This window comes from Saccoglossus kowalevskii, chromosome 9, assembly GCF_978046115.1.
Source record: "Saccoglossus kowalevskii chromosome 9, keSacKowa6.1, whole genome shotgun sequence".
Taxonomy (NCBI): Eukaryota; Metazoa; Hemichordata; class Enteropneusta; family Harrimaniidae; genus Saccoglossus; species Saccoglossus kowalevskii.
Genome location: NC_140649.1, coordinates 31,476,685 through 31,489,381, shown reverse-complemented (window position 1 = coordinate 31,489,381; position 12,697 = coordinate 31,476,685). Strand labels below are relative to the sequence as shown.

Genomic DNA, 12,697 nt, shown 5'->3' with positions numbered 1-12,697 from the left:
CAATGCGCTTGTTACTGGATGTGATGGCTGTTATGACAAAATTAAGTTTATTTTTTTCAAAAGACTGACATGGACATCGACATCGTGTAGATCGCGTTTTAAATAATGAAACTGTGATTACGGCTAGACTTGATGGCGACGAAACCAAGAATGGTCAATTGTAAAGCCATTACTACTGCAACAAAAATATTTGTTTACAAATCTACTTTAATAATTTAAGTTCAAACAGCCGATTGCAAACGTGGATTTTAGATTCAGAATCGGAAAAAACCAACAGGCGTGACAGACTGCAACCTCATAGAGTGGACACACTTTGTTTTTGATCTCTTGCGAGGAACCCACTATTGAAGATTTTCAATTGAATGTACTCTTGCTATATGGAAATCAAGTAAGCTAAGGATTTATAATATCATCTGTATATCATTATGTCACTCTTTAATGAGTCTTGATAATGATTGGCTTTGTTGATGTGTATTATGTACAATGTGAATCATGGAAATAAAAACACGAGGTAAACACACTTTTTCGAGTAAAATGCAATTTGTTATGAAAATTTAATAATAGTGTGTCCCCACTTTTTGGCTGACATGGGTCACTGTGTCCCATGTGTCAAAATCCTGACTGAAACACTGACTGTCAGCCATTTGAATGTATAGTATCAACAAGACCAGAGCTTCTGTCCAACCTATACCAGATTCTAATGAGATAATACAATATACTAGTATTCATCATACGAAATTATACGGATGGCTAGAACGCTATATGCAAATAGAGTCTCTATATAGATCAACTAAATTAAACTGGACGTAAAGGAAATATATTGAATCAAACTTACCGATGTCATTCCTCCAATGGCAGTGTATACATGTACAATGAAAACACAAAGTCATGATTATGCACACAAGAGCACTATCATTCACATCCGGACAATGCTGAATGTGTTTATTTATGAAGCAGCTGTAATCCAGTATTGATTGTCCTTAGCATTAGCAGTTAAAAGAAGAGTCACCTGTGCTCATGCCCATTTTTTTTATATCGTTGGTTTTAGTGCATTTAATCCTGACCTTATTAGTTTATATTCCAAAATTCTACACAATAGTGGGACTGGTTCTCGTGTTCGTGAAGGTACACCGTTATGATCACACACACGAAAGCCATTCACATGCGAACAGTGCTGCATGTTTATTTATTCATATAGCAGCTGTCAGGGTCATGTGTGATCATGCACATCTCTTTTTATATTTTTGTTTTTGTACACTGAACCCAGAGCTTAGTAGTTTGCATTACTATTTAGGTCCCTTCCTCCTGAGAATCATTCGATCAACTGATTTTATTTATTCGAACATAAAACCTATTCACAGGATCCAACTTCACGTGAAACTAACAAGACTACAAATATAAAATATATTAAATACTTTCTTTACTGAATTATGAAATGCAAAATGTAAATTTAAAAATAAATATATCATCTAGAACAAATGCTAAAAGGGGACATATACCTCAGGATTGGTAAATATATTTGAAGATCAATGCGACTGTTAACAACTCTAAAATACTAACATTGCGCAATAGTAAAATAGAACAGTTGTAAAATGCATTTGCAATTTAATAATTATAAATCCAAAAAACGACGCCTGGACTACAGAGTTTGCATGATTATTGACCAAGTCAAAACCTCATACATAATTATGCAAGTCAATTAGACATTTTTCATAAGGTAGTTAATATTTAGCATGAAAAACATATGTCGAAATTAAGACGTGAAATAATCAAACATACTTCCTAAAACTTGCATTTTATATATCTAACCAGATTTGGCGGGAAAAGTAGAAACTATGATTTGGAAGAATAAATACTGATGGACATTAAAGGGAAAAATAAATCACCAAATTTTGGCGGGAAAATACTACAGAGTATGCACTAAAGTAGTACGGCAACCGTATCGATTGATGCGTTTTCTCGTAATATTTATTATGCTGCTTGTGATAATAATTCAGTGAGAGATAACGAACCGGAATGGCTACGCTTGCTTTAGGTGACGGATTATATATTTTATAGATTATAGATACCGAAACGGCTGGCAATTAATATAATCTTTAACCAATTAAGAAGACTTTGTTTAAAAATACAATATTGTATGCGTGTGTGAAACTGAATCAAATGGTTTGCTAAAATTTGTGTACACGCGTATTTTTAGCGCAATTTGTGTTCGTTGGAGTGGATCTGATCGGATTATACCATATATTGCTTGATTTAAGAGGTTATTGCGTTACAATTGACCACATGCATTATTCATTAAGAGACATAAAAAGCTTAAATGTCATCATGGGTTCGTAGCAACCACGATTCAGGTACATTTATTAGTCTCAATGCCTAAACTAATTTATTCATACTCTATTACACTATTGTAGGTCTTATATACAACAAAAAGTTCACAAAACAAAGAAATGATCATGCCATCTTAATCAGCACTGGAAATCGTCTCTTAATTTGAAAACTATGGAATATATACTTTTATAACGACAGAAGATCAAACGGGTTATGAGAATTTAAAAGTGCTTTTTTTATAAATGGTGGGTATTCGTAATAGTAAGGGGGCATTTTTCTCTCAAATGTTTGTATAAGGGACATTCTCAACAAAAATGAAAATTTGTCTTCCACTTTCTGTTAAAGTGCAGATTCATAATTCTCTGGGAATATTTTTCGCCCTGCTACTCTCGATGTGATCTGTGATTAGAAACACGAAATCTGTATCAATATCAGTCTGTGAGCACATCTCGACCCATGCAAAATACTTGACAAATAGACGTATGTACTTTTTCAATATATTTTTAAGCATGGAATCTCCATCTTCTTGTGTTCATGAACGCGATGATGAAAGTATTATACCCAAATAATTAAAATATGCTACCAATTCTACCCTTACTCAATATACCAATGCTCATCTGATTGAAGTTTAGCTGCGTTTCTAAACACTATAATTTTGAACTTGTTAGCATTGACTTTAAGCTTCTATTTTTCACAGTATACACATAATTACATATAACACATATAACAAGGAATGGATAAATCATCGGCATAAAGCAGATAAAGTAATTTCAACCTTACCCCGTTGTATAAACCAATTTCCTGTATATCGTCTATAACATACCGGTAGGTGTCTGGATACACGACTTAACATTACTATACATTGATTTTATAATTTTTAATAATTCACTATTCATATGAGAAGTTTATAAAACATTATGTTGTCCTCAATCCTGTCGAATGCTTTTTCGAAATCAACACAGAACAAACGGGTTTTGTGCTTTGACAGGTACTTTCCTATTATAAAATAAAAATGTTATCGATTGTACTACGCTTTCGTTTGAAGGCAACCTGTGCCTCGACAATGGGACAATATACATCAGTAAAATTTGATAAGCGTGTATAATATAACGACAAAATGCCAATAATAGGAAGTAATGTGATGCATCTGTTACCAACTGTTTTGCGACACCCCATTTTAAAAATTGCAGCGGTCAAACCTTCAGCCCCTTTTCTAGAGAAATGACATAGGTCAAGTATTTTCAGTTGTTTAACATATTGCACACAAGCTGAATACAATTAGAACCTACATATTTGAAACATTCTACTTGGATACCATCAATAACTCATAGAGTTGATTTCATCTAGTGTGATTGGTTAGTCTAAATATTAAATGTGCTTTCGTCATAATTAGCATTGGTATTAGACATATTTAAGAAGAGTGTCGCATTTAACGTATTTTTCCATTTCATTGTAAAAGTCCTCAAAATGTTGAAAAAAACCTGAGAAATATTCCAACCAATCTTGAGGAGAGATGGATTATGGGATACTAGGGTTAGATGGCCTGACCATGGAGGTGAGACAGCTGTGTCTAGCAGCAAAATGGTGTCGCTAACAGCGTTGTCGTAGCAACTCGAAACTAAATTATTGTAAATACAAAAACAAATTGTTTGTGAGGCACAATTACTCTGTCCATGAACGTACCTTATAGTTCCAATACGCTCTATTATATCGATAGTCTGGAGTGTAGTCAGTTTATTACCAAACGCTTCAGCGTGGTATTAAGAGTTTGTTTTCAGGGGTGGGTGATACCAAGGTGGGAAATGGATGCACATATGGGGTTAATTCCTTGAATTGCAATATAGAGGGTTCAGGCTGAAATACAATATATAGTGTTTTCATGTTTCGTCTGATATTTCTGTGGTATTCTGCTGCTTTAAGTAATGCACGATTTGTTCCGAAATTCAGTATATTGTGTGTATTCCAGGGTTATTCGTTTTTTGCTGAAAACACCCCTATTTTTTAGTGGCAGAGTCGAATAGTCTCACCCCCACTGGGAAATCTGCATTGTTGCTTGAATGTGAGTTAATTAAACACATTTTCCAGACCGGCAAAAGAGTATGCAACAGCCAATTTTAACAGCCTGTCACGTGATTTTAGTCTGAATGTCAATATGAAAAGAGGCTAGTCCATTTTACGCAGGAGTAATTGGGAGTAGAATATGTGAGGGATAGTATCAACAGAGATGTGTATAGTGAAAAGTAATATCTATCCTTCATTTGCATCTCTGAGCATTTCTGTTTTAGTATATTGGTTTGAAAATGTTGAACTTGCATGATTTGCAATGTGTTTTTTTAATGGGACTCCCCTATTGATCGAATCCCGGGTTTGAACGAGATGGCACACCACGTGATTCGTTTGAATACAATGCTGATGGCAAACATGCCGTGTTATTGCGGTACTCCACTGACGGGATGACTTACTAGTACTGCATGCTACAACTTCGCTTGTGATGTTGCTTGTTAGCCATGGATTACATGAATCTTGATTATCAGTCAAATGTTGCTCATTTGACGTTGGTAATCTTTAGTTGGAACTGAGTAACTTCCTGGTACTTCGTACTATGATAAAAATCAGTCAACATACATCAAGTTCTCTCAATCGTAGTATTCCATGTGATGTACACCTAATATGCCAAAAATGTTGCTGAACGATTTGAACTGAATAAAAATAGCAGACGAAAATTTGTTTACAAAATAAAAATACTTCGGTTGCCAATGAAAACCGGTAAAAAACAAGCAATATGTTTTCCGCTGTTATCATGGAAGGGACATGAACGTGAAGCTAACGTCTGTTTATAACTAAAACCGGGCACCTTATACGAGGTTCGCAAAATAACATGGCAGTCATTAGAAGTCACTTTATTTTATTGTTAGGACGTATTCAGCCGTTAAATGTATTATTTCCAACCGTTTTGCGATAGTATTTTCTAGATTGGAGGCAGCATTTACATTTTATTCAAAGTTCAAAGCTGCGTTGGGATTCCGTTGACAGTGGTAACAATGTCGGCGCCGGTGATCTTAGCAGTGCGCAACGTAGCCAAAATAAAAGGCATGATCATTTGGGCACTGCTATTACAAGACTTTGGCTGTTGCCATGGTAGCGGTGGGTCAGGATTGTTTTTCCAATTAGTGATGGTACGACCTGCCTGTCAAGTATGAACCGTGACAAAATCATCCAAGCCAAAAAAAATCACAGAAGAGTTAAAAAGCCATTCCTGCCGAACAATTACTCTAACTTCGGGGTCAACTTTCTCATTAATGAAAAAAGATATCAAAAATTCAAATAGTAATTTTTTGCCCACACTCAAGCCGAGTACAATGAGTTATGTCTGAGGTGTTGTATCACAGGGAGTTGGACAAACTTATGTATTTTAATAAATTATTGAATAATAAAATGTTATATAACTTTTCTTTTACCCCCCTCCCCTTCCTGGTATCTATTTCAAGTATTTTGTCAGGTTCAAATCGTTCACCAGCATTGTTGGCATGTTAGATGTACATCACATAGAATACTAGGATTGGGAGAACTTAATGTTTGTTGACCACCTGGAATCTGAGTTTTCTAAATCTTAAAGGGCTCTCGGAAGATCCACCCGCTGCCTGGACCCGCAGTAAAATCTCCGATTAATATGGAGCCGCAACCATCAACATCGATATACCATGAGGTTTCTGCTGGCGACGTTGCGGCGTTACTCAGTTCCAAATAAAGATTACCAACGCCAAATTAGCAAAATTTAACCGGTAACCAAGACTCAGTCTATCCACGACAAGTAAGCAACATCACAAACGAGGTTGTAGTGTGCAGCTCACGAGTCAGCGACGACCGATTTCAACGAAAGTCATTCCGTCAGTGGAGTACCGCAGTTGCACGGTATGTTTGCCAATGCACAGATCTGTGGAGGAACTTTTAACTTCAACATCAACCGTGTATCGTAGTCGCCCAGTTTAAGTTCTGGTTCTGTCGTGGTCCCAACTAAAGGGCGACAGTCGTCGTGTCGCGTCCTGTTCGATATGGGACTCATAGCGACGTATACAACGCGTGTAAAATACATTGTTTATTTACATGAAATTCGAGCACGCGCTGCGCTACGACCACCGCGCTTAAACATCCACGAGTTATTTATTCGGACAATGACTTAAATTAGACGTCTGATTATTTTATTTTCACACGTACAGCGACACGCGTTCTACACTGACAAGCGTTGCTAGGTCGCAGCACTGTCTTGGAGCATATTAATGGGCAATTGGGTTCCCCGATCTAAATTTCTATCCCGGTTTGTTGCACGTTCTTTTTTTAATATGAAATAATCAAATATGGGACATGTGTATAATAACAGAACCCCACACCCTCCCCGTGGCCTTGCTCGTGAAAGTACGTCAGCAGGATACACCGCATCATAACTTCCATACGCAATGAAAGCGACGGGGAGGGTATCTGTCATAATACTTCATTATCACTGAAAACATTTTTCCCCTGAAATAAATTCCAGTGAATATGCCATTTCCCCTCATACTCTATTGAGACACAGCGCAGTGAAAATTAGATTCACATGTAATGCTTGAAAACATGTCAGAAAAAAATAAATTAAGTGAAATTCTACGTGACTTCATAATAGTTGGAAATGAGCACATTACACCCGACCCTACCACTCCATATACAATGTAAACTACACCCCAAAACATCCTTTCACCCACAGTTACTACCGTGTTTCACCAGTGTATTCTATTTGACGTCAGGAGAAATTGAAATAAACAAATTAATTATAATTTCAGCTTCGAGTTGACCACTGATTAAATAAACTACCTCGTCTTTATGTCAACTTGCAGTTATTCGTTGCCTACATCAGTGACTTCAAAATATATGTTTCAATCCCAGGAATTTCACTCGCTGTTAATTGCATGGGAATGGCAGTCTTTAATGAATTTCTATTGTCATGTCAATTTCTTGCGATTACTCGAACATTAAGCTGTAACCACATACCGCCTAGGTGATGTAATTAAATCCTGGTGTAAGCACCATATGAACTATGAACAATGCATGTGAAGCCAGCTGTGGGGTATATTCAATCCTATAGATTTCTCATTGTTTGGTAACTATTTGCTGCAAATGCAACAAAAATCAATATAAAAAATATTACCCACACAGTATTCTACAGGTTACTTGTATTGTATTGTAGTCAGTTTATATTTTATAAAAATGGCCGCCATCTTAGTCACAGTGTGTTTATATCCTGTCTGCTAAGACTTTTGAAAAGAGTGGTCGGAAAGGAAGTTCTACATTATATAAAAACTGGGTGTTCTTTACGAATGTTAACTGCATCTACTGAGTTGAAAATGGCTACCACATCAGCTGAGGAGACTCCAAAAAGAGTGCCAAAACCATTGAGGCATGCTGACTACAAATATGATGATGACCTTGGTACATTGGATGCTGTGTCAGTAAACAGTGTAGCTCCAGAGAAAGCTGATAATGTGAGTACAGTTAACAAAATAAGAAATATCTCAATGAAAGACATCCCAGAATATCAAACTCTATATACTGACTATAAATTAGTTAGAGGAATTCAAACTCCCTGGATGTTAAATTTAAATGTGCGGTTGACAAGATTGATACATGGATTACAGTATGTAAACAGTGGTATGACCTCTCCTATGAAGGAAAACACAAGGTTGAAGTGTTGTGGGAAGATCTACCAAGTAGAAATGAAATTACTAAGATGCTTCACTACAGAAAGAGCTGTTCCAAAGACAAGGAAAACCTCATACTCCAGATCACCTTCTATAGTAAAGGTGGTGTCTTAGTTCAGTCATCCAATTTTCAGAAAATTTGGGCAAAGAATGATTTCCCAATACTTAAATTGAAGGTCAGCCAAACTACCACTGCAGTGGTAACACAAACAAAGGAGGTGCTGTCTACTGATGCCACAACAGGGAGTGAAATGGATAGCTCAGAAACTATCACTGCCGATGTTTAATGACAAACTTCAATTTGAGGAAATATTACTAAACCAAGTCAAATCTGCACCCTCAAGTCCAGCAGTCAGTATTACTAAGGTTTTTCAAGGGCACTATAAAGCTCTGGATAACCGTTATAACATGCTTGAGGGAAAATTGAGAAATGTCAGCTCAGCAGTTGATGTGCTTGAGGAAAAGTATACAATAATAGCAGATGGTTTGAATGATGAACAAATTAAACTTAATACTCACATAGCAAAAGAGAGAAAGGAGGATTTAGCCAACATTGAAGATACAATTAAAGCTGTCAATGTTCGGATAAATACTGAAGAGAAAAGTTTATTAAACTTGTTGACAACCAAGCTTAGTGACATAGAAATGACAGTAAATAAATCAGATAAGGATATTGATGAGAAACAAGTAAGAAGTTTACATGAACACATAGAGCAAATGGAGTCACACTACACAAATGAAGGAGTTAAGAAAATCCTGTTAATAATCACAGAAAAAAGTTAAATGAAATGACAGAAGCTAACTCCAAACTGATGAATGAGAATGAGAACTTGAAAACTAATAACACAACCTTGACTACTCGCCTGATGATTCTGGAGGATAAACCATCATACAGGGAATGGATACCGGATTTCACCCAGTCAAGAAGACATCAATAGCTAGTCAGTGTAGCCCACAAGCACTAAACATGAATGTACACAATGAGAGTGATTCAAATGTCAACACTGCTATATCATCTGAAATCACTGAGGAAAAAGATGAAAATGAGACAAATACAGAGAAAAAGCAGCAATTATCAAATTCAAAGCAAAAAAACAAAGGGACTGACTAGGCAAGACAGCACTATGGTCCTTATAGGTGATTCTCTAATAAAACATATTGATGTTGTCAAACTGTCCAAGAAACAAGTTGACAAAATACGTGCTTCAACCATACTTGATGTAGAACAGCAGATAAAAATTTGCTCAATGGAACATGTTAATAAACTTATATTGCATGTTGGAAGCAATGATATAGATAACAGCAAACAGAGTGGGGATGTCATTGAAGATATCGTGAATTTAGCCCACCTAAGTAAATCAAAAATGAATACGTCTAGTACAGTCATTGTATCAGGTATTCTACCAAGAGGAAATTCAGAATTAAATAAGAAAATCAAAGAGGTATACCTTAATGTCAAGTCACGTATAGATGACCAAGATGGTATGATCTTTGTTGACCATAACAAGTTGTATGGCACAAAGAAATATTATCATAGTGACAATATCCATCTCAATGACATTGGTACCAAGGTCTTGGCAGCTAACATAATTAGTGCTATTAAGAACAAACCAAGAATTAGAAACAACAATCTACGAGAAAGACCAAGATCACAATTAAGGAGAAAAAATGTGTTAGATAATGATTTAAATGGTTATAAAAACAAACATGATTACAAAACACAAGAAATCCTAGGAAATAATATTAATGAAAATGCATCTACTGAAAACATAACTGACAACAGGGATAGCAGCAACAACAACCATGTCATGGCTGAGAATTCATCAATGTATCATATGACAACGCCAAACTGGTATCAACAGAGAATGCATTCACCACCACCATTCTCAGCAGTGTCCACACCTATGCCTTGGATGCTTGCTGTACCTAATTATCTTCCTGTCCGACACTACTTTCCATGGCGTTAAACGATGAACAGATTCAAGCAGCAACTAAAAATCGCTTCTTGGAATATTCATGGCTTAAATTCTAGTATGGATGACAGTGATTTCATTGAGTTTGTTAAAAAACATGATATAGTTTGTTTTTTAGAGACCTGGTAAGAGAGTTAGTGTGCCAGAGGGATATTTGTACTTTAGATTAAAAGGTGTTAATGCTAGAAAATCCTCTGGTCTATATTAAGTAAAGGCCTAACAAAAATTAAAAGTAAATGTAAAGAAGCCATATGGGTGAAAATGGGTAAAGATTTCTTTGGTTTAAACAGGAATCTCTTTTTATGTAGTCTATATGTCCCACCAGTTGGTGGGTCAACCTATTATAAAAACAATGACATCTCAGGTGAAGATATGTTTGATATTATCACTGAAGAATCTCTGCATTTTGCAAATCAAGGAAACATATTCATCCTTGGAGACTTAAATTCTAGAACTGCAGGACAAGTTGATACTCTAGGAGATGAAAAAGGAACATCAAAGATTCAAGTTTCATACATTCTGCTGAATAGTGTTAAAAGACAATCAATGGATATCACGAGTAATAAATACGGTCAATATTTATGTAATCTTTGTCTTACTACAGTCATGGTAATTGCTAATGGTGGAGTAGTAGGTGATCTGAATGGAAAAGTGACATGCTATCAATATAATGGTGTCAGCCAGGTTGATTATTTGATTGTACAAAAAGAATTTTATTCTCAAGTTAAATATTTTAAAGTTAAAAATTTAACCCATTTATCAGATCATTGTGCTTTGTCTTTAGCCATTAATGTTAATTATAATTATGATCAGAGTTCAGACATCTCAATGATCCCATACAAAAAATATATTTGGGATAGCTCATCAAAATCTAATTTTATGCCACAACTAAGTTCTGCTGAGTTAACCAGAAAAATGAAAAACGTTTTGGCGATAAATTGTGTGGAGAACAATGACATTCAGAACATAGGGCGCTAAAATCCATTACAATCAAATATAGGAAATCAAATACAACTAAAAAAAATCAAAACAAAATCAAAACAAAAATGGTTTGATAATGATTTGGGGTTCATTAGAAGATACCTAAAGGAAACTTCAAAGAAAGTAAGCAAATTTCTATTTGATCCCATTCTTAGAATGCAGAGCCAAAGGCTAAATAAACAATACAGAATGGTTATTAAGCAAAAGAAAAATTCTTTTAAAAAAAACTATTGAACAATTTAATGAACTTGAAAGGCAATAATCCAGCATGTTTCTGGAATGCAATTAATGAAATTAAAAAATTTAATAATTCCAATAAACAACAAACACCATCAGTCTCCTGCTTGAAGAGACTTTTCAACCAATCTATCAAATGATGTGTTTCCAACTGAATGGAATACCAGCTACCTTGTTCCATTACATAAAAGTGGAAACATCACAGATGTCAACAGTTATAGAGGCATTGCACTTTCAAACTCTATATCAAAAGTTCTGAATATTATAATTAATAACAGATTACAACTATTTTTGGATAATCAAAACTATATGAAAAATACACAATTTGGTTTTCGAAAACATCGTACCACAGATAGTATTTTCATTTTAAAATCACTGATAAATAAATTTGTCAACTGTCTCATACGACTTGTTTACCACTTCCGTGTCACTGAGAATGTTCTAGAACCGTATAGTATCTGGTTGGAATATTCTAGATTTTTAGAAACTGGTTGAATAGGTAATAGAACACTGTAGAAGGCAATAGAAGGTAATGAAACATTCTAGAAATGTGTAGTAAGTTCCAGACTCATTATGTATGCTGATGTAATGGTCTATTTATAGACAGTGGGGGTATATATAGGGGAGTTGTTCAGCACTGAGTTCAGATCGGAGATCTCGTTGAATTGTATTGGAGTTTAAGTATCTAGTTATTGGAGTAGTGGAGTTTTACCGCGTTATTGTACTTGATGTTTGCAGAGTATATTAATACCAGTACCAGTTGAAACCTCATCTGTTGGCTCCGTGTTCGTATGTTATCATCGCCGCCAGGGAAGTCTTTCTGTTACTGTTGCCATTTTGGTATTTGAACCATCACACCTGTACTATACCAATTACGGTAATATTATGTTGCGTGTGACATTAACAAAGCAGGTAAATCTCATCTATATGCTTGCTTTGTAGATCTGCGCAAAGCTTTTGATAATGTCTGGCGAGAAGGTATGCTATACAAATTACTAAAGGCTGGAGTTACAGGAAAAGTGTTCAACTTGATAAAATCCATGTATTCAGTAACCAAATATGCTATCAAAACTGCTCATCGTTGCACCAATTCATTCTCACCATCTTGTGGAGTGAAACAATGGTTGCAATTTAAGTCCGCTTCTATTCAACATTTTTATCAATGATCTTTCTGATAGTATCCTTTCTAATCCAGTTAGCTTAGAGAATAATTTATTTAACTGTTTATTATTTGCTAACGATATTGTGATAGTGTCAAATTCTAGTAATGGGCTTCAAAATAGTCTAGATAGTCTTAATAATTACTGTAACAAGTGGAAGTTACAAGTAAATACAAAAAAGACACAGGTCATTATATTTAATAAGCAGGGAAAATTTATTGACGGTGATTTTTATTTAGGGAACAACCAAATACAAATTGTTAATTCATACAATTACCTTGGAATTGTC

At 35.3% G+C, this 12,697-nt stretch overlaps 1 long non-coding RNA gene across 2 annotated transcripts in view; it reads left to right on the top strand.

The window, feature by feature from the left end:
• Nucleotides 1–12,697, top strand: part of LOC102802515 (uncharacterized) — a 494,330-nt gene that overhangs the window by 131,388 nt on the left and 350,245 nt on the right. The gene's annotated exons all lie outside the window — the stretch shown is intronic.